Below are 18,566 nucleotides of genomic sequence, written 5' to 3' on the forward strand. Positions count from 1 at the left end.
CAATCTTCTACAGGTAGCTTTAGGCTCTGTTTCCACTAGTGCGACTTTTCATGCGACTTGGGACTGAAAAGTCGCATGACAAATTGTTTCCCATGATTTCCAATGAGTACCGTTCATATCTGTGCGACTTCAAGTCGCAGCGACTTCAAAGTAGTCCCTGCACTACTTTGGTCCCACTTTGATGCGACTTGAGGTCCATAGATACAGGCATTGCTTCAAATCGCGGTAAAAAGTCGCGGTAAAATCGCGGTAAAAAATCGCGGCAAAATCGCGCGACTTTGGGGACGCACTAGTGGAAACATAGCCTTAGCTGAACACTGTGCAGAGGTCACACTACACTAACTTGTAGCTTTAGCTGAACAGTGTGCAGAGGTCGCACTACACTAACTTGTAGCTTTAGCTGAACACTGTGCAGAGGATGCACTACACTAACCTTTAAATAATGTAGCTGAATGCGGTAGTGATAGGATCAGAAAAACACCACCAACCTTCTACAGGTAGTTCTAGCTGAACACTGTGCAGAGGATGCACTACACTAACGTTTAAATAATGTAGCTGCCTGCGGTAGTGATAGGATCAGGAAAACACCACCAACATTCTACAGGTAGCTTTAGCTGAACACTGTGCAGAGGACGCACTACACTAACGTTTAAATAATGTAGCTGCCTGTGGTAGTGATAGGATCAGGAAAACACCACCAATCTTCTACAGGTAGCTTTAGCTGAACACTGTGCAGAGGTTGCACTACACTAACGTTTACATAATGTAGCTGCCTGCGGTAGTGCTAGGATCAGAAAAACACCACCAACCTTCTACAGGTAGTTCTAGCTGAACACTGTGCAGAGGATGCACTACACTAACGTTTAAATAATGTAGCTGCCTGTGGTAGTGATGGGATCAGGAAAACACCACCAACCTTCTACAGGTAGCTTAAGCTGAACACTGTGCAGAGGACGCACTACACTAACGTTTAAATAATGTAGCTGCCTGCGGTAGTGATGGGATCAGGAAAACACCACCATCCTTCTACAGGTAGCTTTAGCTGAACACTGTGCAGAGGTAGCACTACACTAACGTTTAAATATTGTAGCTGCCTGCGATAGTGATAGGATCAGAAAAACACCACCAATCTTCTACAGGTAGCTTTAGCTGATCACTGTGCAGAGGTCGCACTACACTAACTTGTAGCTTTAGCTGAACACTGTGAAGAGGTCGCACTATACTAACTTGTATCTTTAGCTAAACACTGTGCAGAGGTCGCACTACACTAACTCGTAGCTTTAGCTAAACACTGTGCAGAGGTCACACTACACTAACTTGTAGCTTTAGCTGAACACTGTGCAGAGGAAGCTCTACACTAACATTTAAATAATGTAGCTGCCTGCAGTAATCATCGGATCAGGAAAACACCACCAACCTTCTACAGGTAGCTTTAGCTGAACACTGTGCAGAGGACGCACTACACTAACGTTTAAATAATGTAGCTGCCTGCGGTAGTGATGGGATCAGGAAAACACCACCATTCTTCTACAGGTAGCTTTAGCTGAACACTGTGCAGAGGTTGCACTACACTAACGTTTAAATATTGTAGCTGCCGGCGGTAGTGATAGGATCAGAAAAACACCACCAATCTTCTACAGGTAGCTTTAGCTGAACACTGTGCAGAGGTCGCACTACACTAGCTTGTAGCTTTAGCTGAACACTGTGCAGAGGTCGCACTACACTAACTTGTAGCTTTAGCTGAACACTGTGCAGAGGTCGCACTACACTAACTTGTAGCTTTAGCTGAACACTGTGCAGAGGTCGCACTACACTAACTTGTAGCTTTAGCTGAACACTGTGCAGAGGTCGCAAAACACTAACGTTTAAATAATGTAGCTGCCTGCAGTAGTGATAGGATCAGGAAAACACTACCAACCTTCTACAGGTAGCTTTAGCTGAACACTGTGCAGAGGACGCACTACACTAACATTTAAATAATGTAGCTGCCTGCTGTAGTGATAGGATCAGAAAAACACCACCAACCTTCTACAGGTAGTTCTAGCTGAACACTGTGCAGAGGATGCACTACACTAACCTTTAAATAATGTAGCTGCCTGCGGTAGTGATAGGATCAGGAAAACACCACCAACCTTCTACAGCTCGCTTTAGCTGAACACTGTGCAGAGGTCACAATACACTAACTCGTACCTTAAGCTAAACACTGTGCAGAGGTCGCACTACACTAACTTGTAGCTTTAGCTGAACACTGCGCAGAGGAAGCTCTACACTAACATTTAAATAATGTAGCTGCCTGCAGTAATCATCGGATCAGGAAAACACCACCAACCTTCTACAGGTAGCTTTAGCTGAACACTGTGCAGAGGACGCACTACACTAACGTTTAAATAATGTAGCTGCCTGCGGTAGTGATGGGATCAGGAAAACACCACCATTCTTCTACAGGTAGCTTTAGCTGAACACTGTGCAGAGGTTGCACTACACTAACGTTTAAATATTGTAGCTGCCGGCGGTAGTGATAGGATCAGAAAAACACCACCAATCTTCTACAGGTAGCTTTAGCTGAACACTGTGCAGAGGTCGCACTACACTAGCTTGTAGCTTTAGCTGAACACTGTGCAGAGGTCGCACTACACTAACTTGTAGCTTTAGCTGAACACTGTGCAGAGGTCGCACTACACTAACTTGTAGCTTTAGCTGAACACTGTGCAGAGGTCGCACTACACTAACTTGTAGCTTTAGCTGAACACTGTGCAGAGGTCGCACTACACTAACGTTTAAATAATGTAGCTGCCTGCAGTAGTGATAGGATCAGGAAAACACTACCAACCTTCTACAGGTAGCTTTAGCTGAACACTGTGCAGAGGACGCACTACACTAACATTTAAATAATGTAGCTGCCTGCTGTAGTGATAGGATCAGAAAAACACCACCAACCTTCTACAGGTAGTTCTAGCTGAACACTGTGCAGAGGATGCACTACACTAACCTTTAAATAATGTAGCTGCCTGCGGGAGTGATAGGATCAGGAAAACACCACCAACCTTCTACAGCTCGCTTTAGCTGAACACTGTGCAGAGGTCACAATACACTAACTCGTACCTTAAGCTAAACACTGTGCAGAGGTCGCACTACACTAACTTTTAGCTTTAGCTGAACACTGTGCAGAGGTCGCACTACACTAACATTTAAATAATGTTGCAGCCTGCGGTAGTTATAGGATCAGGAAAACACCACCAACCTTCTACAGGTAGCTTTAGCTGAACACTGTGCAGAGGACGCACTACACTAACATTTAAATAATGTAGCTGCCTGCGGTAGTGATAGGTTCAGAAAAACACCACCAACCTTCTACAGGTAGTTCTAGCTGAACACTGTGCAGAGGATGCACTACACTAACTTTTAAATAATGTAGCTGCCTGCGGTAGTGATAGGATCAGGAAAACACCACCAACCTTCTACAGGTAGCTTTAGCTGAACACTGTGCAGAGGTTGCACTACACTAACGTTTAAATAATGTAGCTGCCTGCGGTAGTGATAGGATCAGAAAAACACCACCAATCTTCTACAGGTAGCTTTAGCTGAACACTGTGCAGAGGTTGCACTACACTAACGTTTACATAATGTAGCTTCCTGCGGTAGTGATAGGATCAGAGAAACACCACCAACCTTCTACAGGTAGTTCTAGCTGAACACTGTGCAGAGGATGCACTAAACTAACGTTTAAATAATGTAGCTGCCTGCGGTAGTGGTAGGATCAGGAAAACACCAATAACCTTCTACAGGTAGCTTTAGCTGAACACTGTGCAGAGGTCGCACTACACTAACGTGTATCTTCAGCTGAACACTGTGCAGAGATCGCACTACACTAACTTGTAGCTTTAGCTGAACACTGTGCAGAGGTCGCACTACACTAACTTGTAGCTTTAGCTGAACACTGTGCAGAGGTCGCACTACACTAACTTGTAGCTTTAACTGAACACTGTGCAGAGGTCGCACTACAATAACATTTATATAATGTAGTTGCCTGCGATAGTGATAGGATCAGGAAAACACCACCAACCTTCTAAAGGTAGCTTTAGCTGAACACTGGGCAGAGGACGCACTACACTAACGTTTAAATAATGTAGCTGCCTGCGGTAGTGATAGGATCAGGAAATCACCACCAACCTTCTACAGCTGGCTTTAACTCAACACTGTGCAGAGGTTGCACTACACTAACTCGTAGCTTTAGCTGAACACTGTGCAGAGGTCGCACTACACTAACTTCTAGCTTTAGCTGAACACTGTGCAGAGGTCGTACTACACTAACATTTAAATAATGTTGCAGCCTGCGGTAGTGATAGAATCAGGAAAACACCACCAACTTTCTACAGGTAGCTTTAGCTGAACACTGTGCAGAGGACGCACTACACTAACGTATAAATAATGTAGCTGCCTGCGGTAGTGATAGGATCAGAAAAACACCACCAACCTTCTACAGGTAGTTCTAGCTGAACACTGTGCAGAGGATGCACTACACTAACGTTTAAATAATGTAGCTGCCTGCGGTAGAGATAGGATCAGGAAAACACCACCAACCTTCTACAGGTAGCTTTAGCTGAACACTGTGCAGAGGTTGCACTACACTCACGTTTAAATAAAGTAGCTGCCTGCGGTAGTGATAGGATCAGAAAAACAACACCAATCTTCTACAGGTAGCTTTAGCTGAACACTGTGCAGAGGTCGCACTACACTAACATTTACATAATGTAGCTGCCTGTGGTAGTGATAGGGTCAGGAAAACACCAATAAACTTCTACAGGTAGCTTTAGCTGAGCACTGTGCAGAGGTCGCACTACACTAACTTGTAGCTTTAGCTGAACACTGTGCAGAGGTCGCATTACACTAACTTGTAGCTTTAGCTGAACACTGTGCAGAGGTCGCACTACACTAACTTGTAGCTTTAGCTGAACACTGTGCAGAGGTCGCATTACACTAACATTTAAATAATGTAGCTGCCTGCGATAGTGATAGGATCAGGAAAACACCACCAACCTTCTAAAGGTAGCTTTAGCTGAACACTGTGCAGAGGACGCACTACACTAACGTTTAAATAATGTAGCTGCCTGCGGTAGTGATAGGATCAGGAAAACACCACCAACCTTCTACAGCTGGCTTTAACTCAACACTGTGCAGAGGTGGCACTACACTAACGTTTAAATATTGTAGCTGCCTGCGGTAGTGATAGGATCAGAAAAACACCACCAATCTTCTACAGGTAGCTTTAGCTGAACACTGTGCAGAGGTCGCACTACACTAGCTTGTAGCTTTAGCTGAACACTGTGCAGAGATCACACTACACTAACTTGTAGCTTTAGCTGAACACTGTGCAGAGGTCGCACTACACTAACTTGCAGCTTTAGCTGAACACTGTGCAGAGTTTGCACTACACTAACGTTTAAATAATGTAGCTGCCTGCAGTAATGATAGGATCAGGAAAACACTACCAACCTTCTACAGGTAGCTTTAGCTGAACACTGTGCAGAGGATGCACTACACTAACATTTAAATAATGTAGCTGCCTGCGGTAGTGATAGGATCAGAAAAACACCACCAACCTTCTACAGGTAGTTCTAGCTGAACACTGTGCAGAGGATGCACTACACTAACGTTTAAATAATGTAGCTGCCTGCGGTAGTGATAGGATTAGAAAAACACCATCAATCTTCCACAGGTAGCTTTAGCTGAACACTGTGCAGAGGTCGCACTACACTAACATTTACATAATGTAGCTGCCTGCGGTAGTGATAGGATAAAAAAAACACCACCAACCTTCTACAGGTAGTTCTAGCTGAACACTGTGCAGAGGATGCACTACACTAATGTTTAAATAATGTAGCTGGCTGCGGTAGTGAAAGGGTCAGGAAAACACCAATAACCTTCTACTGGTAGCTTTAGCTGAACACTGTGCAGAGGTCGCACTACACTAACGTCTATCTTTAGCTGAACACTGTGCAGAGGTCGCACTACACTAAATTGTAGCTTTAGCTGAACACTGTGCAGAGGTCGCACTACACTAACTTGCAGCTTTAGCTGAACACTGTGTAGAGGTCGCACTACACTAACTTCTAGCTTTAACTGAACACTGTGCAGAGGTCGCACTACACTAACATTTAAATAATGTAGCTGCCTGCGATAGTGATAGGATCAGGAAAACACCACCAACCTTCTAAAGGTAGCTTTAGCTGAACACTGTGCAGAGGTCGCACTACACTAACTTGTAGCTTTAGCTGAACACTGTGCAGAGGTCGCACTACACTAACTCGTATCTTTAGCTAAACACTGTGCAGAGGTCGCACTACACTAATTTGTAGCTTTAGCTAAACACTGTGCAGAGGTCGCACTACACTAACTCGTAGCTTTAGCTGAGCACTGCGCAGAGGTCGCACTACACTAACTCGTAGCTTTAGTTGAACACGGCTCAGAGGTCGCACTACACTAACTTCTAGCTTTAGCTGAAGACTGTGCAGAGGCAGCACTACACTAACGTTTAAATAATGTTGCATCCTGCGGTAGTGATAGGATCAGGAAAACACCACCAACCTTCTACAGGTAGCTTTAGCTGAACACTGTGCAGAGGACGCACTACACTAACGTTTAAATAATGTAGCTTCCTGCGGTAGTGATAGGATCAGAAAAACACCACCAACCTTCTACAGGTAGTTCTAGCTGAACACTGTGCAGAGGATGCACTACACTAACTTTTAAAAAATGTAGCTGCCTGCGGTAGTGATAGGATCAGGAAAACACCACCAACCTTCTACAGGTAGCTTTAACTGAACACTGTGCAGAGGTTGCACTACACTAACGTTTAAATAATGTAGCTGCCTGCGGTAGTGATAGGATCAGAAAAACACCACCAACCTTCTACAGGTAGTTCTAGCTGAACACTGTGCAGAGGATGCACTACAATAACTTTTAAAGAATGTACCTGCCTGCGGTAGTGATAGGATCAGGAAAACACCACCAACCTTCTACAGGTAGCTTTAGCTGAACACTGTGCAGAGGTCGCACTACACTAACTTTTAAATAATGTAGCTGCCTGCGGTAGTGATAGGATCAGGAAAACACCACCAACCTTCTACAGGTAGCTTTAGCTGAACACTGTGCAGAGGTTGCACTACACTAACGTTTAAATAATGTAGCTGCCTGCGGTAGTGATAGGATCAGAAAAACACCACCAACATTCTACAGGTAGTTCTAGCTGAACACTGTGCAGAGGATGCACTACACTAACTTTTAAAGAATGTAGCTGCCTGCGGTATTGATAGGATCAGGAAAACACCACCAACCTTCTACAGGTAGCTTTAGCTGAACACTGTGCAGAGGACACACTACACTAACATTTAAATAATGTAGCTGCCTGTGGTAGTGATAGGATCAGAAAAACACCACCAACCTTCTACAGGTAGTTCTAGCTGAACACTGTGCAGAGGATACACTACACTAACTTTTAAATAATGTAGCTGCCTGCGGTAGTGATAGAATCAGAAAAACATCACCAATCTTCTACAGGTAGCTTTAGCTGAACACTATGCAGAGGTCGCACTACACTAACTTGTAGCTTTAGCTGAACACTGTGCAGAGGTCGCACTACACTAACATTTAAATAATGTAGCTGCCTGCGGTAGTGATAGGATCAGAAAAACACCACCAACCTTCTACAGGTAGTTCTAGCTGAACACTGTGCAGAGATCGCACTACACTAACGTTTAAATAATGTAGCTGCCTACGGTAGGGATAGGATCAGGAAAACACCACCAACCTTCTACAGCTGGCTTTAGCTGAACACTGTGCAGAGGTCGCACTACACTAACTCGTAGCTTTAGCTGAACACTGTGCAGAGGTCGCACTGCACTAACTTCTAGCTTTAGCTGAACACTGTGCAGAGGTCGCACTACACTAACATTTAAATAATGTTGCAGCCTGTGATAGTGATAGGATCAGGAAAACACCACCAACCTTCTACAGGTAGCTTTAGCTGAACACTGTGCAGAGGACGCACTACACTAACATTTAAATAATGTAGCTGCCTGCAGTAGTGATAGGATCAGAAAAACACCACCAACCTTCTACAGGTAGCTTTAGCTGAACACTGTGCAGAGGTCGTACTACACTAACGTTTAAATAATGTAGCTGCCTGCGGTAGTGATAGGATCAGAAAAACACCACCAACCTTCTACAGGTAGCTTTAGCTGAACACTGTGCAGAGGACGCACTACACTAACGTTTAAATAATGTAGCTGCCTGCGGTAGTGATAGGATCAGAAAAACACCACCAATCTTCTACAGGTAGCTTTAGCTGAACACTGTGCAGAGGTCACACTACACTAAATTGTAGCTTTAGCTTAACACTGTGCAGAGAACGTACTACACTAACATTTAAATAATGTAGCTGCCTGCGGTAGTGATAGGATCAGAAAAACACCACCAACCTTCTACAGGTAGCTTTAGCTGAACAATGTGCAGAGGTCGCACTACACTAACTTGTAGCTTTAGCTGAACACTGTGCAGTGGTCGCACTACACTAACTTGTAGCTTTAGCTGAACACTGTGCAGAGGTCGCACTACACTAACTCGTAGCTTTAGCTAAACACTGTGCAGAGGTTGCACTACACTAACTTGTAGCTTTAGCTAAACACCGTGCAGAGGTTGCACTACACTAACTTCTAGCTTCAACTGAACACTGTGCAGAGGTCGCACTACACTAACATTTAAATAATGTAGCTGCCTGTGATAGTGATAGGATCAGGAAAACACCACCAACCTTCTACAGGTAGCTTTAGCTGAACACTATGCAGAGGACGCACTACACTAACGTTTAAATAATGTAGCTGACTGCGGTAGTGATGGGATCAGGAAAACACCACCAACCTTCTACAGGTAGCTTTAGCTGAACACTGTGCAGAGATTGCACTACACTAACGTTTAAATAATGTAGCTGCCTGCGGTAGTGATAGGATCAGAAAAACACCACCAATCTTCTACAGGTAGCTTTAGCTGAACACTGTGCAGAGGTCGCACTACACTAACTTGTAGCTTTAGCTGAACACTGTGCAGAGGCCGCACTACACTAACTCGTATCTATAGCTAAACACTGTGCAGAGGTCGCACTACACTAACTCGTAGCTTTAGCTAAACACTGTGCAGAGGTCGCACTACACTAGCTCGTAGCTTTAGCTGAGCACTGCGCAGAGGTCGCACTACACTAACTCGTAGCTTTAGTTGAACACGGCTCAGAGGTCGCACTACACTAACTTCTAGCTTTAGCTGAACACTGTGCAGAGGTCGCACTACACTAACATTTAAATAATGTTGCATCCTGCGGTAGTGATAGGATCAGGAAAACACCACCAACCTTCTACAGGTAGCTTTAGCTGAACACTGTGCAGAGGACGCACTACACTAACTTTTAAATAATGTAGCTGTCTGCGGTAGTGATAGGATCAGGAAAACACCACCAACCTTCTACAGGTAGCTTTAACTGAACACTGTGTAGAGGTTGCACTACACTAACGTTTAAATAATGTAGCTGCCTGCGGTAGTGATAGGATGAGAAAAACACCACCAACCTTCTACAGGTAGTTCTAGCTGAACACTGTGCAGAGGATGCACTACAATAACTTTTAAAGAATGTACCTGCCTGCGGTAGTGATAGGATCAGGAAAACACCACCAACCTTCTACAGGTAGCTTTAGCTGAACACTGTGCAGAGGTCGCACTACACTAACTTTTAAATAATGTAGCTGCCTGCGGCAGTGATAGGATCAGGAAAACACCACCAACCTTCTACAGGTAGCTTTAGCTGAACACTGTGCAGAGGTTGCACTACACTAACGTTTAAATAATGTAGCTGCCTGCGGTAGTGATAGGATCAGAAAAAGACCACCAACATTCTACACGTAGTTCTAGCTGAACACTGTGCAGAGGATGCACTACACTAACTTTTAAAGAATGTAGCTGCCTGCGGTAGTGATAGGATCAGGAAAACACTACCAACCTTCTACAGGTAGCTTTAGCTGAACACTGTGCAGAGGTCGCACTACACTAACTTCTAGCTTTAACTGAACACTGTGCAGAGGTCGCACTACACTAACATTTAAATAATGTTGCAGCCTGCGATAGGGATAGGATCAGGAAAACACCACCAACCTTCTACAGGTAGCTTTAGCTGAACACTGTGCAGAGGACGCACTACACTAACATTTAAATAATGTAGCTGCCTGCGGTAGTGATAGGATCAGATAAACACCACCAACCTTCTACAGGTAGTTCTAGCTGAACACTGTGCAGAGGATGCACTACACTAACGTTTAAATAATGTAGCTGCCTGCGGTAGTGATAGGATCAGGAAAACACCACCAACCTTCTACAGGTAGCTTTAGCTGAACACTGTGCAGGGGACGCACTACACTAACGTTTAAATAATGTAGCTGCCTGCGGTAGTAATAGGATCAGAAAAACACCACCAATCTTCTACAGGTAGCTTTAGCTGAACACTGTGCAGAGGTCACACTACACTAACTTGTAGCTTTAGCAGAACACTGTGCAGAGGTTGCACTACACTAACTTGTAGCTTTAGCTGAACACTGTGCAGAGGTCGCACTACATTAACTCGTAGCTTTAGCTAAACACTGTGCACATGTTGCACTACACTAACTTGTAGCTTTAGCTGAACACTGTGCAGAGATCGCACTACACTAACGTTTAAATAATGTAGCTGCCTGCAGTAGTGATAGGATCAGGAAAACATCACCAACCTTCTACAGCTGGCTGTAGCTGAACACTGTGCAGAGGTCGCACTACACAAACTCGTAGCTTTAGCTGAACACTGTGCAGAGGTCGCACTGAACTAACTTCTAGCTTTAGCTGAACACTGTGCAGAGGTCGCACTACACTAACATTTGAATAATGTTGCAGCCTGCGGTAGTGATAGGATCAGAAAAACACCACCAACCTTCTACAGGTAGCTTTAGCTGAACACTGGGCAGAAGTCGCACTACACTAACGTTTAAATAATGTAGCTGCCTGCGGTAGTGATAGAATCAGAAAAACACCCCAAATCTTCTACAGGTAGCTTTAGCTGAACACTGTGCAGAGGTCGCACTACACTAACTTGTATCTTTAGCTGAACACTGTGCAGAGGTCGCACTACACTAACTTGTAGCTTTAGCTGAACAGTGTGCAGAGGTCGCACTACACTGACTTGTAGCTTTAGCTGAACACTGTGCAGAGGTCGCACTACACTAACATTTAAATAATGTTGCAGCCTGTGGTAGTGATAGGATCAGAAAAACACCACCAACCTTCTACAGGTAGCTTTAGCTGAACACTGTGCAGAGGACGCACTACACTAACCTTTAAATAATGTAGCTGCCTGCGGTAGTGATAGGATCAGAAAAACACCACCAACCTTCTACAGGTAGTTTTAACTGAACATTGTGCAGAGGTTGCACTACACTAACCTTTAAATAATGTAGCTGCCTGCGGTAGTGATAGGATCAGAAAAACACCACCAACCTTCTACAGGTAGTTCTAGCTGAACACTGTGCAGAGGATGCACTACACTAACTTTTAAAGAATGTAGCTGCCTGCGGTAGTGATATAATCAGAAAAACACAACCAACCTTCTACAGGTAGTTCTAGCTGAACATTGTGCAGAGGATGCACTACACTAACGTTTAAATAATGTAGCTGTCTGCGGTAGAGATAGGATCAGGAAAACACCACCAACCTTCTACAGGTAGCTTTAGCTGAACACTGTGCAGAGGTTGCACTACACTCACGTTTAAATAATGTAGCTGCCTGCGGTAGTGATAGGATCAGAAAAACACCACCAATCTTCTACAGGTAGCTTTAGCTGAACACTGTGCAGAGGTCGCACTACACTAACGTTTACATAATGTAGCTGCCTGTGGTAGTGATAGGATCAGAAAAACACCACCAACCTTCTACAGGTAGTTCTATCTGAACACTGTGCAGAGGATGCACTACACTAACGTTTAAATAATGTAGCTGCCTGCGGTAGTGATAGGATCAGGAAAACACCAATAACCTTCTACAGGTAGCTTTAGCTGAACACTGTGCAGAGGTCGCACTACACTAACTTGTAGCTTTAGCTGAACACTGTGCAGTGGTCGCACTACACTAACTTGTAGCTTTAGCTGAACACTGTGCAGAGGTCCACTACACTAACTCGTAGCTTTGGCTAAACACTGTGCAGAGGTTGCACTACACTAACTTGTAGCTTTAGCTGAACACCGTGCAGAGGTCGCACTACACTAACTTCTAGCTTTAACTGAACACTGTGCAGAGGTCGCACTACACTAACATTTAAATAATGTAGCTGCCTGCGATAGTGATAGGATCAGGAAAACACCACCAACCTTCTACAAGTAGCTTTAGCTGAACACTGTGCAGAGGACGCACTACACTAACGTTTAAATAATGTAGCTGCCTGCGGTAGTGATGGGATCAGGAAAACACCACCAACATTCTACAGGTAGCATTAGCTGAACACTGTGCAGAGATTGCACTACACTAACGTTTAAATAATGTAGCTGCCTGCGGTAGTGTTAGGATCAGAAAAACACCACCAATCTTCTACAGGTAGGTTTAGCTGAACACTGTGAAGAGGTCGCACTACACTAACTTGTAGCTTTAGCTGAACACTGTGCAGAGGTCGCACTACACTAACTCGTAGCTTTAGCTAAACACTGTGCAGAGGTTGCACTACACTAACTTGTAGCTTTAGCTGAACACCGTGCAGAGGTCGCACTACACTAACTTCTAGCTTCAACTGAACACTGTGCAGAGGTCGCACTACACTAACATTTAAATAATGTAGCTGCCTGTGATAGTGATAGGATCAGGAAAACACCACCAACCTTCTACAGGTAGCTTTAGCTGAACACTATGCAGAGGACGCACTACACTAACGTTTAAATAATGTAGCTGCCTGCGGTAGTGATGGGATCAGGAAAACACCACCAACCTTCTACAGGTAGCTTTAGCTGAACACTGTGCAGAGATTGCACTACACTAACGTTTAAATAATGTAGCTGCCTGCGGTAGTGATAGGATCAGAAAAACACCACCAATCTTCTGCAGGTAGCTTTAGCTGAACACTGTGCAGAGGTCGCACTACACTAACTTGTAGCTTTAGCTGAACACTGTGCAGAGGTCGCACTACACTAACTCGTATCTATAGCTAAACACTGTGCAGAGGTCGCACTACACTAACTCATAGCTTTAGCTAAACACTGTGCAGAGGTCGCACTACACTAGCTCGTAGCTTTAGCTGAGCACTGCGCAGAGGTCGCACTACACTAACTCGTAGCTTTAGTTGAACACGGCTCAGAGGTCGCACTACACTAACTTCTAGCTTTAGCTGAACACTGTGCAGAGGTCGCACTACACTAACATTTAAATAACATTTAAATAATGCGGTAGTGATAGGATCAGGAAAACACCACCAACCTTCTACAGGTAGCTTTAGCTGAACACTGTGCAGAGGACGCACTACACTAACGTTTAAATAATGTAGCTTCCTGCGGTAGTGATAGGATCAGAAAAACACCACCAACCTTCTACAGGTAGTTCTAGCTGAACACTGTGCAGAGGATGCACTACAATAACTTTTAAAGAATGTACCTGCCTGCGGTAGTGATAGGATCAGGAAAACACCACCAACCTTCTACAGGTAGCTTTAGCTGAACACTGTGCAGAGGTCGCACTACACTAACGTTTACATAATGTAGCTGCCTGTGGTAGTGATACTATCAGAAAAACACCACCAACCTTCTACAGGTAGTTCTATCTGAACACTGTGCAGAGGATGCTCTACACTAACATTTAAATAATGTAGCTGCCTGCGGTAGTGATAGGATCAGGAAAACACCAATAACCTTCTACAGGTAGCTTTAGCTGAACACTGTGCAGAGGTCGCACTACACTAACTTGTAGCTTTAGCTGAACACTGTGCAGAGGTCGCACTACACTAACTTGTAGCTTTAGGTGAAAACTGTGCAGAGGTCGCACTACACTAACTTGTAGCTTTAGCTGAACACTGTGCAGTGGTCGCACTACACTAACTTGTAGCTTTAGCTGAACACTGTGCAGAGGTCCACTACACTAACTCGTAGCTTTGGCTAAACACTGTGCAGAGGTTGCACTACACTAACTTGTAGCTTTAGCTGAACACCGTGCAGAGGTCGCACTACACTAACTTCTAGCTTTAACTGAACACTGTGCAGAGGTCGCACTACACTAACATTTAAATAATGTAGCTGCCTGCGATAGTGATAGGATCAGGAAAACACCACCAACCTTCTACAGGTAGCTTTAGCTGAACACTGTGCAGAGGATGCACTACACTAACGTTTAAATAATGTAGCTGCCTGCGGTAGTGATGGGATCAGGAAAACACCACCAACCTTCTACAGGTAGCATTAGCTGAACACTGTGCAGAGATTGCACTACACTAACGTTTAAATAATGTAGCTGCCTGCGGTAGTGATAGGATCAGAAAAACACCACCAATCTTCTACAGGTAGCTTTAGCTGAACACTGTGAAGAGGTCGCACTACACTAACTTGTAGCTTTAGCTGAACACTGTGCAGAGGTCGCACTACACTAACTCGTATCTTTAGCTAAACACTGTGCAGAGGTCGCACTACACTAACTCGTAGCTTTAGCTGAGCACTGCGCAGAGGTCGCACTACACTAACTCGTAGCTTTAGTTGAACACGGGGCAGAGGTCGCACTATACTAACTTCTAGCTTTACCTGAACACTGTGCAGTGGTCGCACTACACTAACGTTTAAATAATGTTGCATTCTGCGGTAGTGATAGGATCAGGAAAACACCACCAACCTTCTACAGGTAGCTTTAGCTGAACACTGTGCAGAGGACGCACTACACTAACGTTTAAATAATGTAGCTTCCTGCGGTAGTGATAGGATCAGAAAAACACCACCAACCTTTTACAGGTAGTTCTAGCTGAACACTATGCAGAGGATGCACTACACTAACTTTTAAATAATGTAGCCGCCTGCGGTAGTGATAGGATCAGGAAAACACCACCAACCTTCCACAGGTAGCTTTAACTGAACACTGTGCAGAGGTTGCACTACACTAACGTTTAAATAATGTAGCTGCCTGCGGTAGTGATAGGATCAGAAAAACACCACCAACCTTCTACAGGTAGTTCTAGCTGAACACTGTGCAGAGGATGCACTACACTAACTTTTAAAGAATGTACCTGCCTGCGGTAGTGATAGGATCAGGAAAACACCACCAACTTTCTACAGGTAGCTTTAGCTGAACACTGTGCAGAGGACGCACTACACTAACATTTAAATAATGTAGCTGTCTGCGGTAGTGATAGGATCAGAAAAACACCACCAACCTTCTACAGGTAGTTCTAGCTGAACACTGTGCAGAGGATGCACTACACTAACTTTTAAATAATGTAGCTGCCTGCGGTAGTGATAGGATCAGAAAACCATCACCAATCTTCTACAGGTAGCTTTAGCTGAACACTATGCAGAGGTCGCACTACACTAACTTGTAGTTTAGCTGAACACTGTGCAGAGGTCGCACTACACTAACTTGCAGCTTTAGCTGAACACTGTGCAGAGGTCGCACTACACTAACTTCTAGCTTTAGCTGAACACTGTGCAGAGGTCACACTACACTAACATTTAAATAATGTAGCTGCCTGCGATAGTGATAGGATCAGGAAAACACCACCAACTTTCTACAGGTAGCTTTAGCAGAACACTGTGCAGAGGACGCACTACAGTAACGTTTAAATAATGTAGCTGCCTGCGGTAGTGATAGGATCAGAAAAACACCACCAATCTTCTACAGGTAGCTTTAGCTGAACACTGTGCAGAGGTCGCACTACACTAACTTGTATCTTTAGCTGAACACTGTGCAGAGGGCGCACTACACTAGCTTGTAGCTTTAGCTGAACAGTGTGCAGAGGTCACACTACACTAACTTGTAGCTTTAGCTGAACACTGTGCAGAGGTCGCACTACACTAACATTTAAATAATGTTGCAGCCTGCGGTAGTGATAGGATCAGGAAAACACCACCAACCTTCTACAGGTAGCTTTAGCTGAACACTGTGCAGAGGACACACTACACTAACCTTTAAATAATGTAGCTGCCTGCGGTAGTGATAGGATCAGAAAAACACCACCAACCTTCTACAGGTAGTTCTAGCTGAACACTGTGCAGAGGATGCACTACACTAAAGTTTAAATAATGTAGCTGCCTGCGGTAGTGATAGGATCAGGAAAACACCACCAACCTTCTACAGGTAGCTTTAGCTGAACACTGTGCAGAGGTTGCACTACACTAACTCGTATCTTTAGCTAAACACTGGGCAGAGGTCGCACTACACTAACTCGTAGCTTTAGCTAAACACTGTGCAGAGGTTGCACTACACTAACATTTAAATAATGTAGCTGCCTGCAGTAATCATCGGATCAGGAAAACACCACCAACCTTCTACAGCTGGCTTTAGCTAAACACTGTGCAGAGGTCGCACTACACTAACGTGTAAATAATATAGCTGCCTGCGGTAGTGATAGGATCAGAAAAACACCACCAATCTTCTACAGGGAGCTTTAGCTGAACACTGTGTAGAGGTCGCACTACACTAACTTGTAGCTTTAGCTGAACAGTGTGCAGAGGTCGCACTACACTAACTTGTAGCTTTAGCTGAACACTGTGCAGAGGTCGCACTACACTAACATTTAAATAATGTTGCAGCCTGCGGTAGTGATAGGATCAGGAAAACACCACCAACCTTCTACAGGTAGTTTTAGCTGAACACTGTGCAGAGGTTGCACTACACTAACGTTTACATAATGTAGCTGCCTGCGGTAGTGATAGGATCAGGAAAACACCACCAACCTTCTACAGGTAGCTTTAGCTGAACACTGTGCAGAGGACGCACTACACTAACATTTAAATAATGTAGCTGCCTGCAGTAGTGATAGGATCAGAAAAACACCACCAACCTTCTACAGGTAGTTCTAGCTGAACACTGTGCAGAGGATGCACTACACTAACTTTTAAATAATGTAGCTGCCTGCGGTAGTGATAGGATCAGAAAAACATCACCAATTTTCTACAGGTAGCTTTAGCTGAACACTATGCAGAGGTCGCACTACACTAACTTGTAGCTTTAGCTGAACACTGTGCAGAGGTCGCACTACACTAACTTGTAGCTTTAGCTGAACAGTGTGCAGAGGTCGCACTACACTAACTTCTAGCTTTAGCTGAACACTGTGAAGAGGATGCACTACACTAACGTTTAAATAATGTAGCTGCCTGCGGTAGTGATAGGATCAGGAAAACACCACCAACCTTCTACAGGTAGCTTTAGCTGAACACTGTGCAGAGGACGCACTACACTAACTCGTAGCTTTAGCTGAGCACTGCGCAGAGGTCGCACTACACTAACTCGTAGCTTTAGTTGAACACGGGGCAGAGGTCGCACTATACTAACTTCTAGCTTTAGCTGAACACTGTGCAGAGGTCGCACTACACTAACGTTTAAATAATGTTGCATTCTGCGGTAGTGATAGGATCAGGAAAACACCAATAACCTTCTACAGGTAGCTTTAGCTGAACACTGTGCAGATGTCGCACTACACTAACGTGTATCTTCAGCTGAACACTGTGCAGAGGTCGCACTACACTAACTTGTAGCTTTAGCTGAACACTGTGCAGAGGTCGCACTACACTAACTTGTAGCTTCAGCCCAACACTGTGCAGAGGTTGCACTACACTAACTTCTAGCTTTAACTGAACACTGTGCAGAGGTCGCACTACACTAACATTTAAATAATGTAGCTGCCTGCGATAGTGATAGGATCAGGAAAACACCTCCAACCTTCTAAAGGTAGCTTTAGCTGAACACTGTGCAGAGGACGCACTACACTAACGTTTAAATAATGTAGCTGCCTGCGGTAGTGATAGGATCAGAAAAACACCACCAATCTTCTACAGGTAGCTTTAGCTGAACACTGTGCAGAGGTCGCACTACACTAACTTTTAGCTTTAGATGAACACTGTGTAGAGGTCGCACTACACTAACTTGTATCTTTAGCTGAAAACTGTGCAGAGGGCGCACTACACTAACGTCTAGCTTTAGCTGAACAGTGTGCAGAGTACGCACTACACTAACATTTAAATAATGTAGCTGCCTGCGGTAGTGATAGGATCAGAAAAACACCACCAATCTTCTACAGGTAGCTTTAGCTAAACACTGTGGAGAGGACGCACTACACTAACGTTTAAATAATGTAGCTGCCTACGGTAGTGATAGGATCAGGAAAAATACCACCAACCTTCTACAGGTAGCTTTAGCTGAACACTGTGCAGAGATCGCACTACACTAACATGTAAATAATGTAGCTGCCTGCGGTAGTGATAGGATCAGAAAAACATCACCAATCTTCTACAGGTAGCTTTAGCTGAACACTGTGAAGAGGTCGCACTACA

This window comes from Aquarana catesbeiana, linkage group LG12 (assembly GCF_042186555.1).
Source record: "Aquarana catesbeiana isolate 2022-GZ linkage group LG12, ASM4218655v1, whole genome shotgun sequence".
In the NCBI taxonomy this organism is placed as follows: Eukaryota; Metazoa; Chordata; class Amphibia; order Anura; family Ranidae; genus Aquarana; species Aquarana catesbeiana.